Source organism: Conger conger, chromosome 1 (assembly GCF_963514075.1).
Source record: "Conger conger chromosome 1, fConCon1.1, whole genome shotgun sequence".
In the NCBI taxonomy this organism is placed as follows: Eukaryota; Metazoa; Chordata; class Actinopteri; order Anguilliformes; family Congridae; genus Conger; species Conger conger.
In genome coordinates this window covers 79,849,650-79,866,641 of record NC_083760.1, presented here as the reverse complement: position 1 = coordinate 79,866,641, position 16,992 = coordinate 79,849,650, and the positions used below count along the sequence as shown (strand labels likewise).

The following is a 16,992-nucleotide window of genomic DNA, read 5'->3' as shown; positions in this document are numbered from 1 at the left end:
GGAGGGAAGTAGCGGGAGGAGATGTGTTATCAGACTCAGGAGGGAAGTAGCGGGAGGAGATGTGTTATCAGACTCTGGAGTGAAGTAGCGGGAGGAGATGTGTTATCAGACTCAGGAGGGAAGTAGCGGGAGGAGATGTGTTATCAGACTCAGGAGTGAAGTAGCAGGAGGAGATGTGTTATCAGACTCAGGAGTGAAGTAGCGGGAGGAGATGTGTTATCAGACTCAGGAGGGAAGTAGCGGGAGGAGATGTGTTATCAGACTCAGGAGTGAAGTAGCAGGAGGAGATGTGTTATCAGACTCAGGAGTGAAGTAGCAGGAGGAGATGTGGTATCAGACTTAGGAGTGAAGTTGCAGCAGGATGTGTTATCTCCAGACTCAGGAGTGAAGTTGCAGGAGGATGTGTCATCAGACTCAGGAGTGAAGTAACAGGAGGAGATGTGTTATCTCCAGACTCAGGAGTGAAGTTGCAGCAGGATGTGTTATCAGATTCAGAAGTGAAGTTGCAGGAGGACATGTGTTATCCAGACTATGCAGTGATGTGAAGGTACCAAAACTGCCACCATATAGTTAGAAAAAGGACTGTGGAGGATAGAAAAAACTCTGATCTATGTGGTGTGGTTTGGCGGGGATGAAATCTGGCCCTTAAATCCAAATCCGGCCCTGGTCTTATCTTCTCCTGGGTTATTAACTGAAGGATCAGTCCTACTGATTGACCACTGTCTTTACACCTGACGACCAGGTAAAGGGAGGCTGGGAAACCAGCACACAAAGACCATGATTTGTTGATACGTGTGGCATGGCATTAAAGCCTTTGATACAAGATGAATTCACATCATTGCTTTTGTTTTGCTATGATTTTGTTTGTTACGAGCTGGATCGAGAATCAAAAAAAAGGAACACCATTTTGCAAAGAAGTCTCACCGTGGCCACAGTCGTTTCCCACCCCAATTTTGTTCAAGTTTCCCGTCACTAATGGAGATCCAACAGTCTGTCCGATGTTTTCATTTCAAAAAAACGTTTTACTTGGGGCGGAAAGTACATTTGCTTTCCCCAGACAGCGGGTAATGCGTTCGGTCGCTTTTACTTAATTTCTTTACAATAAGCACCTGCTTCCACTCTCTGGTCTGGCCACCTGGGCTCAACTACAGATGTATTTTCAACAGAAGTGCATTTACTGAGGACACCTTTCCCCTGCAAATCAATGAGCACAACTGGGCTTTCAGTGTTAACATCTGCTGTGTCTGGTGAAGATAAAACCCATATTGATTAAGGATGGCATGCCCCCCAATCTTACTAAGCAAAGCGAACCTGAGCTTCCATTTGTGAGGTCTGTCAAAGTCCCAGTGCAGACCAACAAAAGCCTCATTTTTCCAAATGCAACATTTTCAGTTATTTATTGTAAAGTATTTTCAGACGTGAATGTTATAAGGCGGTCTACTGCTAGGGCAGGCAGGCAGGCAGGCAGGCAGGCAGGCAGACAGGCAGACAGGCAGACAGGCAGGCAGGCAGGCAGGCAGACAGGCAGACAGGCAGGCAGACAGGCAGACAGACAGGCAGGCAGGCAGGCAGGCAGGCAGGCAGGCAGGCAGGCAGGCAGGCAGGCAGGCAGAAGGAGCAGACACACAAACAGGGAGGTGGGGCAGTCCTGACCCCATGACGACCTCGGGGGGAACTCTGACCTTGGTGCATGAGAGTGTGCTGGTCCAGGTGTTTCCTGCGCTTGAACGACTGGCCACATTCCGAACAGGAGAACACACGAGTGGCGTGAGTGAGCCTAACGAAGGAGAGAGAGAGGGGGAGGGAGAGGGAGAGGGAGAGGAGGGGGGGAGAGGGAGGGAGAGAGAGAGAGAGAGGGGGGGAGGGGGGAGGGGGAGAGGGAGAGGGAGAGAGGGAGAGAGAGAGGGGGGGGGAGAGGGAGAGAGGAAGGGAGAGAGAGGGAGGGAGAGAACGAGGGAGAGAGAGAGGGGGAGGGAGAGAGAGAGAGATGGCTTAAAGAAAAACATTTGAATGCTACCCTTGATCGTTTGACTTCATGCACATGTTTGTGCATGTGAATGAGTGTTTGTGAGCGTTTGTGCGTGAGCAGGGTGTTGGCAGGGTAATGTTATATTTCCTCCCTTCACTAGCGCTCTAATCCTGCGTCCTTCAAATGCCAGAAAAACACAAGAGTAAAATGTTACCGCTAAAAAAAATATATATATTCCGCTCCACGTTACAACGCAACAGCGGCCCAGGAGCAGCCTTCTACACTGCCTACACCACGCGCCAGTCGGGGGGGAGAAGTTGGGCGATCGCGCTCTCTCCGTGGGAACAGCCACCCGGCAGGCGAGTGACAGAAGCCTCATTAAACAGGCCCGTGGCCGCGGGCGACCAGCGCCGAGGGCGAACAGCAGAGTGTCGGGCCCTCGTCCGTCTCAGCGCCACGGATAAATCACGGGAGCGCACCCAGGGGTCACCACTCCCGAGCGCTCTTCACCTGCATCATTATTTGCAAAATCAAGCCGTAATTTCTCATCCCATCACGTCAAACACTATTGTTTGATACGCGAGGCCAGGCCTCTATACCTCGCCTTAACCGATGGCTCGGTGTACCTTCGTGATGACAATTTGCCTGTGAAACACTAATTGCCTTGTTGTCATGGGGATTTTAGGAGAAATGTGCAGTTCTCCGGTGCATACAGTATATGCAGGTAGAAATAATTCTGATTTCTGGTGCTCATGCGCTCGCGGTTGGAATGCAGTGGAAATAAGCGTCTGAAGGGTAATTCTTGCACAAACTGAGGGCTGTATGCTGGATTTGCACATTTTCAGGGCTTTGAAATGATGTTGCGACACATTTCCCACAAACAAAGCATTCCTTCAGGCATGCAATCAAACCCTTTTCCATCAAGTGCTTTTCAGCACACAAGAGGCACAGAATACGGAGGCCTCCGTGTATAAAAACACAGCCTCTGAAATTAGCGCGGCTGTGTGGACCGCATTCTGCCACGGCTTTCCTGCCCCTTTCACTTTCGCTCTTTCCCTGAGCTCCTGCTAAAAATCACAATAGCCAATCAGCGCGGCTGAATACATGCCAGACTGTTTGAGTACTCAGCAGAAAAGCGGGGGCGAACGACCCCCACCCCCCGACGCCGTTAGCAGTAACCGCTGGCTGACCTTCTGACGCCTGGACAGGAAAATCGAACGCATGCGGGAAAGGCTTCCCGTAACGACAGCATCATTGCGTTGGATGAGACAGGGCTTTCACAGCGGCCATTAGTATTACCGTGGTCATTAGCATGTACCTGGGAGGTCAGGATAGCCCATAGCCGGCTCATTATAGCACGGCCAGCATTCCTCCTCTTCCTACCGTTTCTGCCCAGGACTGCATCATTAAAGTCTCTTTCCCTCCGCTACCTTTCAGTAGCGGTCATTTAAAACACATACGGGACGCAACAAGCCAGGGCCAGACTCAGTAAACCGTCCTTTCTGTAACGAGTCTTTGTAAGTCTTTGTAGTCTTTAGAGTTTCTGCGAAAAGCACAATACGGAAAAATGGGACCGAATTAAATTCTGACTGCAATTCTGAGGTTTGGGTATTTCGCTCCCCCTGCAGTGGCTACGTAATTGAGGACCATTCCACGATCCAGTTTGTTTCACGGTAATAACATTTATTGGGCCGGCAATACCGAGAATCTGTACTTCCGAAGAGTTGTCACGATTGCGATCATAATCAGAATAAAAACACTTCATCAACAGTGACATCCTTATTATGTACACAAACACAGAAGGGGGAGTTGTAATGCCAAATTATGACATTGGTTGTGAATTCAAAAATCCTACTCTGCTGGGTGAAAGCTGAAATGAAAAGTGGCTCAGTATTTTCTCCCCCCCACCCCCCTTCCCCCCCACGTAGCTGGTTAGCGGACTGAATAATTGCTCAGAATTTCTTTTTAAAAAGCTGTTTCGTTCAACTTACCGTTAAAAGAAACATCAAAAATAAAAATAAACAAGGCACCCTGAAGGTAGTTATTATGCACTGTAGCATTAATTGCTTCATGTGCACTTTTGTAAAATTGTATTCAATGCTTCAGTTAAGTGACTCGGTTCCACACTGTGCCCCGCACACTTAGCTTCCATCAACCCGTTTTAAGCGCGGCTCTCGTGGGCAACAGTGCCTGCCAGCCGAATAAAGAGCGGTAACAGTGCCATCGCACTAATGGTGTGTGATTTCAGGCAACGTCCTCATTAGCCGCGGTGCTGCTGCAGTTGGGTAGGGGTCAGTAGTATTTCTGTAAAGCAGCCGAAGTATCTCTAAATTGTGCTCAGATGCGAAGGAGAGTTTTAGTAAAAATAAAATCAAAATAAAAAATAAAATCAAAATAGCAGCATCATCGTTTATGTACCAACGCGTTTAAAAACTACTGGGCTGGGACTTTGGAACACCAGTGAGACACTGAAACAGTTGTTGTTCTTGAGCTCATTATCTTAATTAAACATCCAGTTGCAGGGAAAGTGGTATTAACATTGGGGTATGCTGACCGTTATAAAAAAAAAAAAAAGAAAAAGAAAAAAAAAAGTTAAAATAAAATCATGGGTAATTCAAACGTAATGCGTCCAGCATGAGTCATGACATCAAGTGTGTATCCACCCACTGTTATATAAATAAAGATGAATGTGTAGCATTAAAATGTTCTCTTCACTCAATTACTTTTATCGCACAAACACTACTGTGGGGGGGGGGGGGGGGGATTTAAATTAAATTAAAATCCAGCTAATGCGCCAGCTCTCCTTCCCCTCATCCATAGTGCAGGCCTAGCAGTGCTCACAGTGAAATTAATCTGACGCACCTGAAGCGAGGCTATGCTACACTGTGTCACAAACAAGGCTAAGCACTATGCTACACAGTAACTGAAGCAGAGCGAAGCACTATGCTATGCTGTCCCCGAAACAGGGCTAAGCGCTATGCTAAGCTGAGACAGGGCTAAAGGCTATTCTACACTGTACCTGAGACAGGGCTAAATGCCATTCTACACTGCACCTGAGACAGGGCTAAGCGCTACGCTACACTGTACCTGAGACAGGGCTCAGCGCTACGCTACACTGTACTTTAGACAGGGCTAAGCGCTACCCTACACTGCACCTGAGACAGGGCTAAGCGCTACGCTACACTGTACTTTAGACAGGGCTAAGCGCTATCCTACACTGCACCTGAGACAGGGCTAAGCGCTACACTGCACTGCACCTGAGACAGGGCTAAGCGCTATGCTACGCTGCACCTGAGACAGGGCTAAGCGCTACACTGCACTGCACCTGAGACAGGGCTAAGCGCTATGCTACGCTGCACCTGAGACAGGGCTAAGCGCTACACTGCACTGCACCTGAGACAGGGCTAAGCGCTACACTGCACTGCACCTGAGACAGGGCTAAGCGCTATGCTACGCTGCACCTGAGACAGGGCTAAGCGCTACGCTACACTGCACCTGAGACAGGGCTAAGCGCTACGCTACACAGCACCTGAGACAGGGCTAAGCGCTGCGCTACGCTGTGAGGCGGGACGGCCGTACCTGTGGCTCTCCAGCTCGGGCCGCGTGTGGAAGCTGGCGGGGCAGGTGTGGCAGGCGAAGGGCAGCAGGGCCTGGCCCGCCTGCTCGTGCATGGCGCGGTGGCGGCGCAGCGTCTCCGCCTGGTTGAAGGCCTTGCCGCAGCGGTCGCAGGGGTGCGGCTTGCCCTGGGCGTGCGCGCGGCTGTGCCGTATCAGGTTGCTGGGCCGCGAGAAGGACTTGCCGCACACCTTGCAGTTGAAGAGCTTCTCGCCGGTGTGGGTGAAGACGTGCGCGCGCGCAGCAGGCAGCGGCGGGTGAAGGTGCGGCCGCAGTGCGGGCAGGCGTGGGGCAGCGGCGTGCGGGACCAGTTCCTGCTCAGGTGGGCCGGCTGCGGCTCGGGCGTGATGTCCAGGGACACGGGCTCCGCCTTGATGGCCGTGGGCTCGCCCTCCCCATTCTCAGCTTCAGCGCACGCGCACGCACGCACGCACGCACGCACACACATACGCACACGCACAAACATACACACACACACGTACGCACACACAAGCACATATGTACAGAAACGCGCAAACATACACACACACACAAGCAAGCACACACACGCATATCACAGATTAGTTACATGTTTATATAAAACAGTCAGTCACATAAAAACATAAAACATTTCTTTATACAGTGTACCTTTACAAGTGAGTGTGTGTGTGTGGGTGCAAGAATGTGCATGGGCACGCGTGCGTGTGTATGCGCGGGCCTGCGCGTGTGTGTGTGTGAGCCTGCGTGTGTGTGTGTGTGCGTGAGCCTGCGTGCGTGCGTGCGTGCGTGCGTGTGTGTGCGTGTGTGTGTGTGTGTGTGTGTGTGTGTATGTGTGTGTGTATGTGTATGTGTGAGCCTGCGTGCGTGTGTGTATGTGTGAGCCTGCGTGCGTGTGTGTGTGTATGCATGAGCCTTCCCGTGTGTATGTGTGTGTGAGCCTGCGTGTGTGTGTGTGTGCGTGAGCCTGCGTGCGCGTGTGTGTGCACGCGTGTGTGTGTGTGTGTGAGCCTGCATGTGTATGTGTGCGTGAGCCTGCGTGCGTGTGTGTGTGTGTGCACGCTTGTGTGTGTGTGAGCCTGCGCGCGTGTGTATGTGTGTGTGTGTGTGTGTGTGTATGTGTGAGCCTGCGTGTGTGTGTGTGCGTGAGCCTGCGCGCGCGTGTGTGTGTGTGTGTGTGTGTGTGTATGTGTGAGCCTGCGTGTGTGTGTGTGTGTGTGTATGCGTGAGCCTGCGCGCGTGTGTGTGTGTGTGTGCGTATTTTCCCCCACAGTGCGGAGGTGAATGACACTCCCTGCAGAAGCGCTGGATCGCGTACCTCGGGACTTCTTGCATAACGCGCTGAGCCCAGGGCCGCCCTTCCTCTTTAGCGCAGCGGCGTGCAGCGGGAGGGTAGAGGACGGGCACGCGGGCCCCGCGGGAGACTGCGCGGGCCCCGCCCTGCTGCCGGCCCCCGCGCCGGCCCGGTGCTTCCTGCGGTGGTACAGGAAGAGCGTGGTGTTCATGAAGCCCTCGCCGCACTCGGGGCAGCGGTGCAGCGCCTCCTGCAGGCCGTGGGCGGCCCTGCGGTGCTCGGCCAGCGTCTGCTCCGCGCCGAAGCCCGAGCCGCAGTCCACGCACAGGAAGTTGGGGGGCGGAGCTTCCTCCGGCGGCGCCGGGGGCTTGGCGTCCGGCTCGGCCGCGTCGGAGACCTGGGGATCCTGGGGTTCCACCACCGCCGTCTCCTCTACCACCTGCCCGTCGTCCACCACCTGCTCCTCGGAAACGCAGGCCTCGGCCGCCTCGTCAATGGAGTCCTGCACCTCCGCCATCTGCCCCAGCACGTCCGCCACCTGCCCCTGCACCTCCGCCATCTGCCCCGGCACGTCCGCCACCTGCCCCTGCACCTCCGCCATCTGCCCCAGCACGTCCGCCACCTGCCCCTGCACCTCCGCCATCTGGCCCGGCACCTCCGCCATCTGCCCCAGCACCTCCGCCATCTGCCCCAGCACCTCCGCCATCTGCCCCTGCACCTCCAACACCTGCCCCTGCACCTCCGCCATCTGCCCCGGCACCTCCGCCATCTGCCCCGGCACCTCCGCCACCTGCCCCTGCACCTCCAACACCTGCCCCTGCACCTCCAACACCTGCCCCTGCACCTCCGCCACCTGCCCCTGCATTTCCGGCTCCTGCCCCTGCACCTCCAGCACCTGCCCCTGCACCTCCAACACCTGCCCCTGCACCTCCAACACCTGCCCCTGCACCTCCAACACCTGCCCCTGCACCTCTGATGGCTCCTGCCCCGGCCCTTCCCCCTCCTTCTTGCGGTGCTGCTTGCGGTGGTAGAGGAAGAGGGTGGTGTTGAGGAAGCTCTCTCCGCAGATGGAGCAGCGGTGCAGCGCCCCCTCCAGGCTGTGCTGGGCCTTGCGGTGCGCCACCAGCTCGGGCACCAGGGTGAAGGCCGCCCCACAGTCCACACACAGCAGGCCCATGGGCGTGGCCGCGGGGGCCGGGGGCTTCGGCTTCCGGTGCCCTCGCCTCTTTGGGCTGGGGCTCGGGTCCTCCACCTCGGCCGTCCGGGGGCCGTTTGGCTCCGGAGGGGAGGGCCCCGCCAGTGCGCTGGTGACCCCTGAACCGGGCCCTTCCACTGGTGCTGCCCCGTCTGTGCCTCTCTCTGTGCCTAGCCTAGCACTCTGCAGGTACGCGTGGTCCTGACTGACCGCTAACTCCTTTCCTCCTCCCTCTGTCCTTGCACTCGTGTCTTCTGCCGCCTCTGTACCTCCCCCTGTCTCTGCACCTCCTCCTGCACCTCCCTCCGTCTCTGCACCTCCTCCTGCACCTCCCTCCGTCTCTGCACCTCCTCCTGCACCTCCCTCCGTCTCTGCACCTCCTCCTGGACCTCCCCCCGTCTCTGCACCTCCCCCCGCATCTCCTGCTGCAACTGCGTCTCCCACAGTTTCTGCACCTTCCCCTGCCTCAGCATCTCCCCCTTCCACTCCTGCGCCTCCCCCTGTCTCAGCCTCCCCGGCCTCGCCCGCGGCCCCCTCCCCGTCCGGGTTCTGCTCCAGGTCGGCTCCGTCCTGCTCGGTCCCGTCCGCCCCGGGTTCTGACTCGGCGGCGAGGCAGAGGCCCAGCTTGCGGTGCTGCTGCCACAGGCCGAGCGAGTCGAACAGATGCCCGCAGTCGCCGCACTGGTACCGGATCTGGCCGGCGGAGTCCGAGTCGGCCTGGCTCTGGGCCTGCTGCTCAGACTGCTGCTCAGACTGCTGCTCAGACTGCTGCTCAGACTGCTGCTCGTCGACCGGCTGCTCATCACACAACGGCAGCACGGCCTCTGAAAGGGTCTGCCGGGAGAGAGAGCAGAAAACACAGCCCCAGCGGTCAATGGCATCCGTCAGCACCTCCCTGTGGGGCGAATAACCTCCCTGCGCTAAATGACACCGCACAAGCACGTTAAGATTACATTAATAGATACATTATTTAACCAGGGTAGCCTCTTTGAGATTGACGTCTCTTTTTCAGCCCTGGAGCCAACATGTCGATGGACTGTCGGGGGAGGCCGGAGTAGCTGGAGGAGTGACGCGCAAACGTGGGGAGGACACGCAAAGGTGGGGAGGAGACGCAAAGGCGGGGAGGACACGCAAACGCGGGGAGGACACGCAAAGGTGGGGAGGACACGCAAAGGTGGGGAGGACACGCAAAGGTGGGGAGGACACGCAAACGCGGGGAGGACACGCAGACCCGGGGAGGACACGCAGACCCGGGGAGGACACGCAGACGGGGGGAGGACACGCAGACCCGGGGAGGACACGCAGACGGGGGGAGGACACGCAGACGGGGGGAGGACACGCAAACGCGGGGAGGACACGGAAGCTCCACGCAGGGATCACGTAGCAGGCAGGGATCATCCGCAGCTCTGAAGTATCACACGCTACGCATGTTTCTGAGGAAGGAGATTTCAGCATTCAGGGGGCGGAACGGCGCGGCACACCGGAGACATCATTAAAGTCCAGGCCGGGCCGCGAGGAAGGGCGCGGGGGTCGCGGAGTCAACATCGCTCAGGCCCCGACGCCGGAGACGCGCGTCTCCTGCTCGCCCTTGCCCTGCCGCAGCCCCGGCGTCTCCGGCCCGCGGTCCCGTCTGATTGGACCGGACGGGCGTGTCCGTGACGGGCGTGTCAAACGGCGGCCCGCGGGCTGAAGGTTGCGGGTGTGTTTACGGAGCGGAACGGAGGGGGGGGAGGGAGAGAGAGCGAGCCGCGTTCCTGCAGACCCCCGCGCTGACCGCAGGGCGAGTGCTCGGCTGTGCTGCGCCCGCTGCCTTTGTTCCGGAAGCTTCCCCTGCAGCTCGCTCTCTGCTCGGCGCTGACGTGCGGGGGGGGAAACACGGCCAGAGTGTCTGCACATCCTGATCCTGAACGCGCACGCACGCACACACGCAGAGCGACAGAGAGAGAGACCGAGAGACCGAGAGACACAGAGACACAGAGACACAGAGAGACACAGAGAGACACAGAGAGACACAGAGAGAAAGAGAGAGACCGAGAGACACAGAAAGAAAGAGAGAGACCAAGAGACACAGAGAGAAAGAGAGACCGAGAGACACAGAGAGAAAGAGAGACCGAGAGACACAGAAAGAAAGAGAGAGACCGAGAGACACAGAGAGAAAGAGAGAGACCGAGAGACAGAGAGAAAGAGAGACACAGAGAGACAGAGAGAGAAAGAGAGAGAAAGAGAGAGACCGAGAGACACAGAAAGAAAGAGAGACCGAGAGACACAGAGAGAAAGAGAGAGACCGAGAGACACAGAGAGAAAGAGAGAGACCGAGAGACACAGAAAGAAAGAGAGAGACCGAGAGACACAGAAAGAAAGAGACTGAGAGACAGAGAGAAAGAGAGACTGAGAGACACAGAGAGAAAGAGAGAAACCGAGACAGACAGACAGACACGGGGGGTACAGCCCTGTGCACTCCTCCATAAGCCAGCCCATCACTTAATCAAGAATTAAGACATGTGTATTTTCAGACAGCTGGCATTTCTAATGCTCATTTAGAACATACACTTGCAGCCATACAGTGTCATCTACATTACCAGTGCTTCAGGCTTCACTGAAAGAAGCCCCAAACACAAATCCTAGTGACTCTGTAACCTTGGTAACATCAGAACCTGGCTAAGTTACAGCAAGAAGCTTAAAGCGTAAAGGATTAGTGTTCCAACACCCCATTCAATGTCAACGGAATTCAATATGAATTACTGAAAATAAAATTCCTCTTTGTGGCTAAAAACTCGTCCTTTCACAGTTGAACAATGGTTTTCAAAAGGAATCTTCTTCACTGCTCACAAAGAAAAAAAAAAAAAAAAAAAAAAATGGCGTTCGTGCAGCCACATAAAACTGAGTGACTGTAATGACAGATTATGTAAACATGCTTAAATCCGACAAAGTGACAAAAAAGCATATTGAGCCTCAGTTTCGTGCATGTTGCCAATATGCAAATAACTTGCCGCTTCCTTGTGTATTGCTCGAACACATATTAAAATTGTGTGAGCCATACCTTAAAATTAGTATCGTTCATTCACGTTTGTTTTTGTTTTTTTTTATTATTACGGGAAAAGTAATTAAGAACACAATATCTGCAATATAAATCAGGTGATATGGGGTGAAAAACATTGGGTGATATGGGTTCTTCAGAAGGTCCACTGTAGGCATCAGATCAGTCTCAGACAATGCATCAGCTCTAGGGATTGTGGCTGGGATGCACCCTGGCACACCTTTGGTTCTGACGCTACCTTGTGAAAACCCTGTTAACGGCCTTTTATCTGTTAACAAAGCGCATTTATCTTTCCATTTCATGGTGCTGCTTTCAAGCCAACAGGTTATCTGTGTTGTACTTGCAGTAGACTTATTTTCAGCAGGCTGACAGAATGTGTGCTTTCTCAAAGAACATCAGCTTCCAAGCAACATCTACAACTGTATTAAAACCGCTCACTCCCTCTTGCACCCTCTGAAAACACACACACACACTTCTATCGGTCATTTTTTATTTTTTCCCCAGCTAGCTCAAGTGAAAAATTTAATTCCAGCTCAAGTCAAACAGAACTGGAGGTTTCACCAATTATCATCGTTTAAAAAGACTATTTTAATGCTGGGCATTTTCTTTAAAAGCCCCGGAAAGTTCTTAATAAAACTGTCAGTTCTGGGGACACTGTAGGAGGATTTCTCTTTGTATTCCGATAATATGACACACTTATAAGGGCAGTTAGTTACCTAATGTGAATGATTTGCCTGCTTTAGGTTGATAACTCTTTGGGAAAAAAAAAAAAATCTATAAAAGATGAGTTCTGAGATTCGTAATGAGAAAGGAATTGAGCGGAGAGAGCACGAGAGAAAAGGCTGAAACAGGTTCAGACCTATTTTAAGAGCCTCCGTGTTTCTGAGGAACGACAAACACGAGAGGCAAACAGCAATACCATCACGACTCTCCCTCTCGCACTCCGCACCTCTTAATTCCAAGTCAGAGCGGCGTTTAGCGATTCATGAGCCGTGAAAATAAATAATATCGGTGACATTTGCGTCCCCCGCGGTTACCGTAACCGGCCACCTTCAACATCGCGCCGCCCGTTTCGGGCTCTTCGCGGGATGAAGCGATGTGACGCAAAGCAACGCCTCTGACCTGGTATTTCGCTCCCGCTAAATTCAGAAGAGCGTGCCCGCTGTGAGAGAGACGGTTCTCCTGCGTGAAGATCTGGGGTCATTACGGGCTCGAAAGAAGAGCCCGGAATTTTCCTGTCAATCACCATTACATCTTCACTTCCAGTCCCAGACGCACTTCAGAGCCGCTATTCAGCGTAATGACAGCCTCCGTTCCTACAAGCTGTAAATACTTTCTCTTCTCCAGCAACTCTTCTCCTTCACGTAACAGAAAAATTATGATAATTTAGGTAATGGGAGTCAAAATGAAAATAATTAGGCAGCTGATGGAAGCCTGGGCCAGAAAGCCATAAGGCACTTAGGCTTTATAGAGCGGCACAGCAGCTGACTTCTCTGTGGAGGGGACAATGGGCTCTTCATCACTGACTGATGCCTTCCTCTCAGCCTCACCCTTCTGCTGGGGAACCGGAGACGCAATCTGCCCGTCACTCAACCCAGCCCACAGCGTAACGCACCTGGAGAGCGCGCAGTAAAGCCTTCACCGGGAGGACGACTCAATATAAACGCCAGAAACGCCACAATCAAGCGATGGAAGACACAGATGCTGACAGCACGGAGATTAAAGGAGCAGATTGAATCCACAAGGATTCAGATGCCCATTACACATCTAGAAAACATTCCCCCCCCCCCCCCCCCCCCCCAGAGTCACCCTTGGTGATATACTGTATCCTTCAATGTACAGCAGGCCTGCCCAACCCAGTTCTGAGCAAGAAAACATGAGCGTGACATATATACGATCGACCTGTGGATCCATCCCTCGCCATCTGCCACATCTGTTACTGGCTTCAAACTGACGTTTGAAGGAGCAACGACATTCCCTTTGCCCAATTCATGTTCTCCATTCCCTTTGCCTAATTCACGTTCTCCATTCCCTTTGCCTAATTCATGTTCCTCATTCCCTTTGCCTAATTCATGTTCTCCTTTCCCTTTGCCTAAACCACGTTCTCCATTCCCTCTGCCTAATTCACGTTCTCCATTCCCTTTACCTAATTCATGTTCTCCATTCCCTTTGCCTAAACCACGTTCTCCATTCCCTCCGCCTAATCCACGTTCTCCATTGCCTTTTCCTAATTCACGTTCTGCATCACCTTTTCTTTTCCCGCCATAAATGCAGTCCATTTACCACCTTTCCTGCCTGCCCTGATGGGTGGAGCTAGGAGCAAGGGAAAAACGCTAGGAAAGGAAGAAGGAGGTGGAACATAAGCAACAGGAAAGAGCAGTGGTCTCTGACTCGTAGCCACGGCCGGCTGTGTGTCTGCAGGTTTTCATTAGAACCAATTAAAGCTGCCTTCATCAATTTCAATTGCTCATTCAGCCATGTGCATTTAATAGGAATAAAGTACAGAATATAAGAACAGTTGTTATTTAGACAACACAAATAAAGCATTTCGCATTATATGCATAATGTGTAAATATTCAGACAGAATTCAGCAAATAATTCAACAGAGGTTGGAATGAAAACCATCACACACACGGCCCTCCATGGAACTGAGCTTGAGAGCACTGCACTACAGTCTCCGTGTTTAATTGCAAGCGCAGTACCTCAGCCTCGGCACCAGGGGGCACTACGAGGAATTCCTCCTTCCTTTCTGCTTCGGGATTGCAGGTCAGCTGGTGCACTAGTACTTCCTCCAAGGTGCTGAACTCCTGATAGCAGGGGAAGCACATGTACACTGAGGTCTCCATCCCTGAGAAGGAACAAACAGGGGGGGGTCAGGCTCACTGGAAAACCAATCACAGATCTGGCACTGACCCAAAGGAACTACAGACAGCCAACCATTTGCCTCACTTTTTTTATTAAGTGACTAGCATGCGTTCATCATCCCACGTTGTAACCTTTTATTACAATATAGTTCCCGGTAATCACATTGTAATTCATAAATTAACTATTTTCCATTAAATCACGGAGCAAAAAAAAAAATGAAGATCTGGGAAGTTTATTTTATTTCCTGTTGTTTATGAGGTAATGGGGCTGTGTGTTTTATGTGCATGACGGCTGAAAGGATAAATCCTACAGATAAAGTCCCATCATGCCAGCCTACTGGAACAGGTTAGTCAAGGTGACAGAGTGGACTCCATCACACATTTACTCTTCCCTGGTGAGCAAATCTGGTGTGAAGCAGTCGGTGTGAAGCTCTTTCATGTTCCTCCATTAGTGGCGAGGTTTCGCAGAGTGAGTGCGAGACAAACAGATGGTCAGCTGCACAGTGCTGGCCAAGAGCTTCACTTCAGTGCAGGCACCTTCATACGGGCATCCTTTTCCCGAGGAACAGCTATGTCAAACGAAAACCGAGAATTCCAACAGTCTGTCAGTGCTAAAGTGGTTTGGTACAAACCACCTATCACGCCAACTCCTGGTTCTGAATGAAACCAGCCAGCTCTTAATTTCATTCTCTAATCCAGAAAACTGCTAATACAGACACAGATCTCTATGTCACTCTACCTTAAGTCCAACACTATAACTGACTAGCTAAACACCCACTCAGCTAAATAATGCCCCCCTTGAGTGTTATATATAGCAAGCTGACAAGGTTCCTTCGAGATTCTGGTCTAAGTTGATGTGATAATACCACACAGTTGCTGCACATTTGTCAGCTGCACGTGCTGTGAAATGCCCGTTCCAGCACGCCAAAGGTGTTCTGTTGCATTGAGATCTGGTGACCGTGGAGGTCATTGGAGGTTTGTGGAACCAGCTTGAGGTGATGTGCACTTTGTGGTGTGTCATCCAGCTGGAAGTAGCCATCAGAAGACTAGTGTAATGTAAACGTGTCGCAAATACTCATACCTATTATGACTACTTTAAACATTGTCCCTTTGCCAGGATAAGAGTACTGAACACGTTTCATAAGATCTTTGACCATCAATACACAATCTTTAAAGATCCTTCAGATACTTCGGTACCTGGTATCAGGTTCAGTTGTGGAGTTTGAGATGGTCGTTGCAAAACAGAAATGGAAAATTCTACGGTCGGCTAACTATTTCTTAGTTGATTTGGCATATTCCACAAAAATGATAAAACTATAATTGCTGCATGACAACTGCATTAATTCAAGGTACTGGCGTTTTTCAGTTTTTCTTTACCGTTTGCAATTTGTTTTAAAAGCCGTTCTTGGGACAAGCATTGTACATTAGCAACTCATTTTATTATACATTTTGTATAATTTGACTATTCTAACTAAGAACCTAAATCAGCTGACATTAGGGTAAATGCATAAGATTGCATCTCTAACGAGTCCTGAGAAGAAAAAAATGTACACCATTAAATTACAATTGTTTCAGTAAGTAGTCGAGAAATAGGACGATCCATTCCCATCAAATAAATGCTTGGACACGGGAAGCAACGGTCGATAGTCACTTAACTTAACTGAAGACTTTTTTGCGGTCGATGCTCGCTGCTCATTAAGACCATATGATAAAACTGCAGCAAGAAAGGGGCGTTCGCCATTAAGAAGGTGGTGAAGTTTATGCATGTCAAAAGAGCACGAAAACACGACCGCTCATGTTGACTAGCTACTTAGTCTAACTAGGGGAAATGGTTATATGGGGTCAGAATCGAAGCAGTTAATGCATACAACCGAGATTGAACCACGGATGGTCCCGGTGATGAGGCCAGGAAGTCCTTGCTAATGCTAGTTTCAACAGTACTAGCTAGGGTTGCATGTGTGGTAGCGCAATGGCTGGCTAGCTATGTTAGCTAGCTAGCTATCGCTGCCTTGGCTTCGCATTGCGGGCAGCTATGAACGTGCAGCTAGCTGGTTAGCACGTTGGTAGCTGCCTGCAATGCGAACCCAAAGCAGCTTGCTAACCAGCTAGCTAGCTAGCTAGCTAACGCCTTCAAAAGCGAGCCAGCTGCCATTGACAGTCATTGTCCATTATGCTGCTTGTTCAAGTTGATAGCTATTTATACACGTTAGCTACCAAGCCTTTAACAGACATTACAACATGGACTTCGTGGAATAGCCAGATATTTCTGCTTTAGCCAACTTACTTATTGCTAGCTGGCAAACTCTGATATGACCGTTTGTGCCTGTTCCTCTTCTTCGGTGGTGTTATGGCGGCGGTACGACTGCCTCCCTTCCCTCGGCGGGGTACTGTCTCCTTTCTCCAGTGATTAAAGATGGAAAGATCATTAGCCGGAAATTTGGAACGTAAGAAGTGGGTAACGTATATAATTTGTCCAGCACATTTTGACGAAATGTAATGAAATAGCTCACCTTATCGCCAGTCCAACACCGTTTACATTCCACGGAAAAGTGGCAAACAAGTTGGTGGCATATCAGTAACAGTGCAGCTGATTGGTTCCTTGCCTTTTTGAAAACACCAATCGCATTCCCGAACTTCCTGCCTATTCAGTTGTGTCGCCGAACAGTGTTGTGAGCAAGCGAATGTCTGACGGTGGACGGTGGACGGTGGAGCTTAATTATATTGGAACTGTTAATTAATTTTATAACTTCAATAACTATACGAGTCTAATGATATACATATAAAAATATATTTCCCCCAGTTTACGTTTCGACGATATAGCTTCTTTGTCAGAATGCAACAATGTCCCACCGCGCATAGGCCTGTCGACAGAAATGTATTTGATATAAAACGGTACATTCGATCTAGAACCTTTTTTGGCGTTCAGATAATCATTTTGGATATTATCACAATATGAAGGGCGAGACTCCGGGAGATTAAGAAATGGAAGCGCCCACAACAGTGCTGACTTTGGAAGATTAATGCTCACCTGGATAGTGCCTA

At 51.5% G+C, this 16,992-nt stretch overlaps 1 pseudogene; it reads right to left on the bottom strand.

The window, feature by feature from the left end:
* LOC133134906 (zinc finger protein 574-like) overlaps positions 1–16,610 on the bottom strand; it is a 22,359-nt pseudogene extending 5,749 nt beyond the window's left edge.
* Between the last annotated feature and the right edge of the window lie 382 nt (positions 16,611–16,992).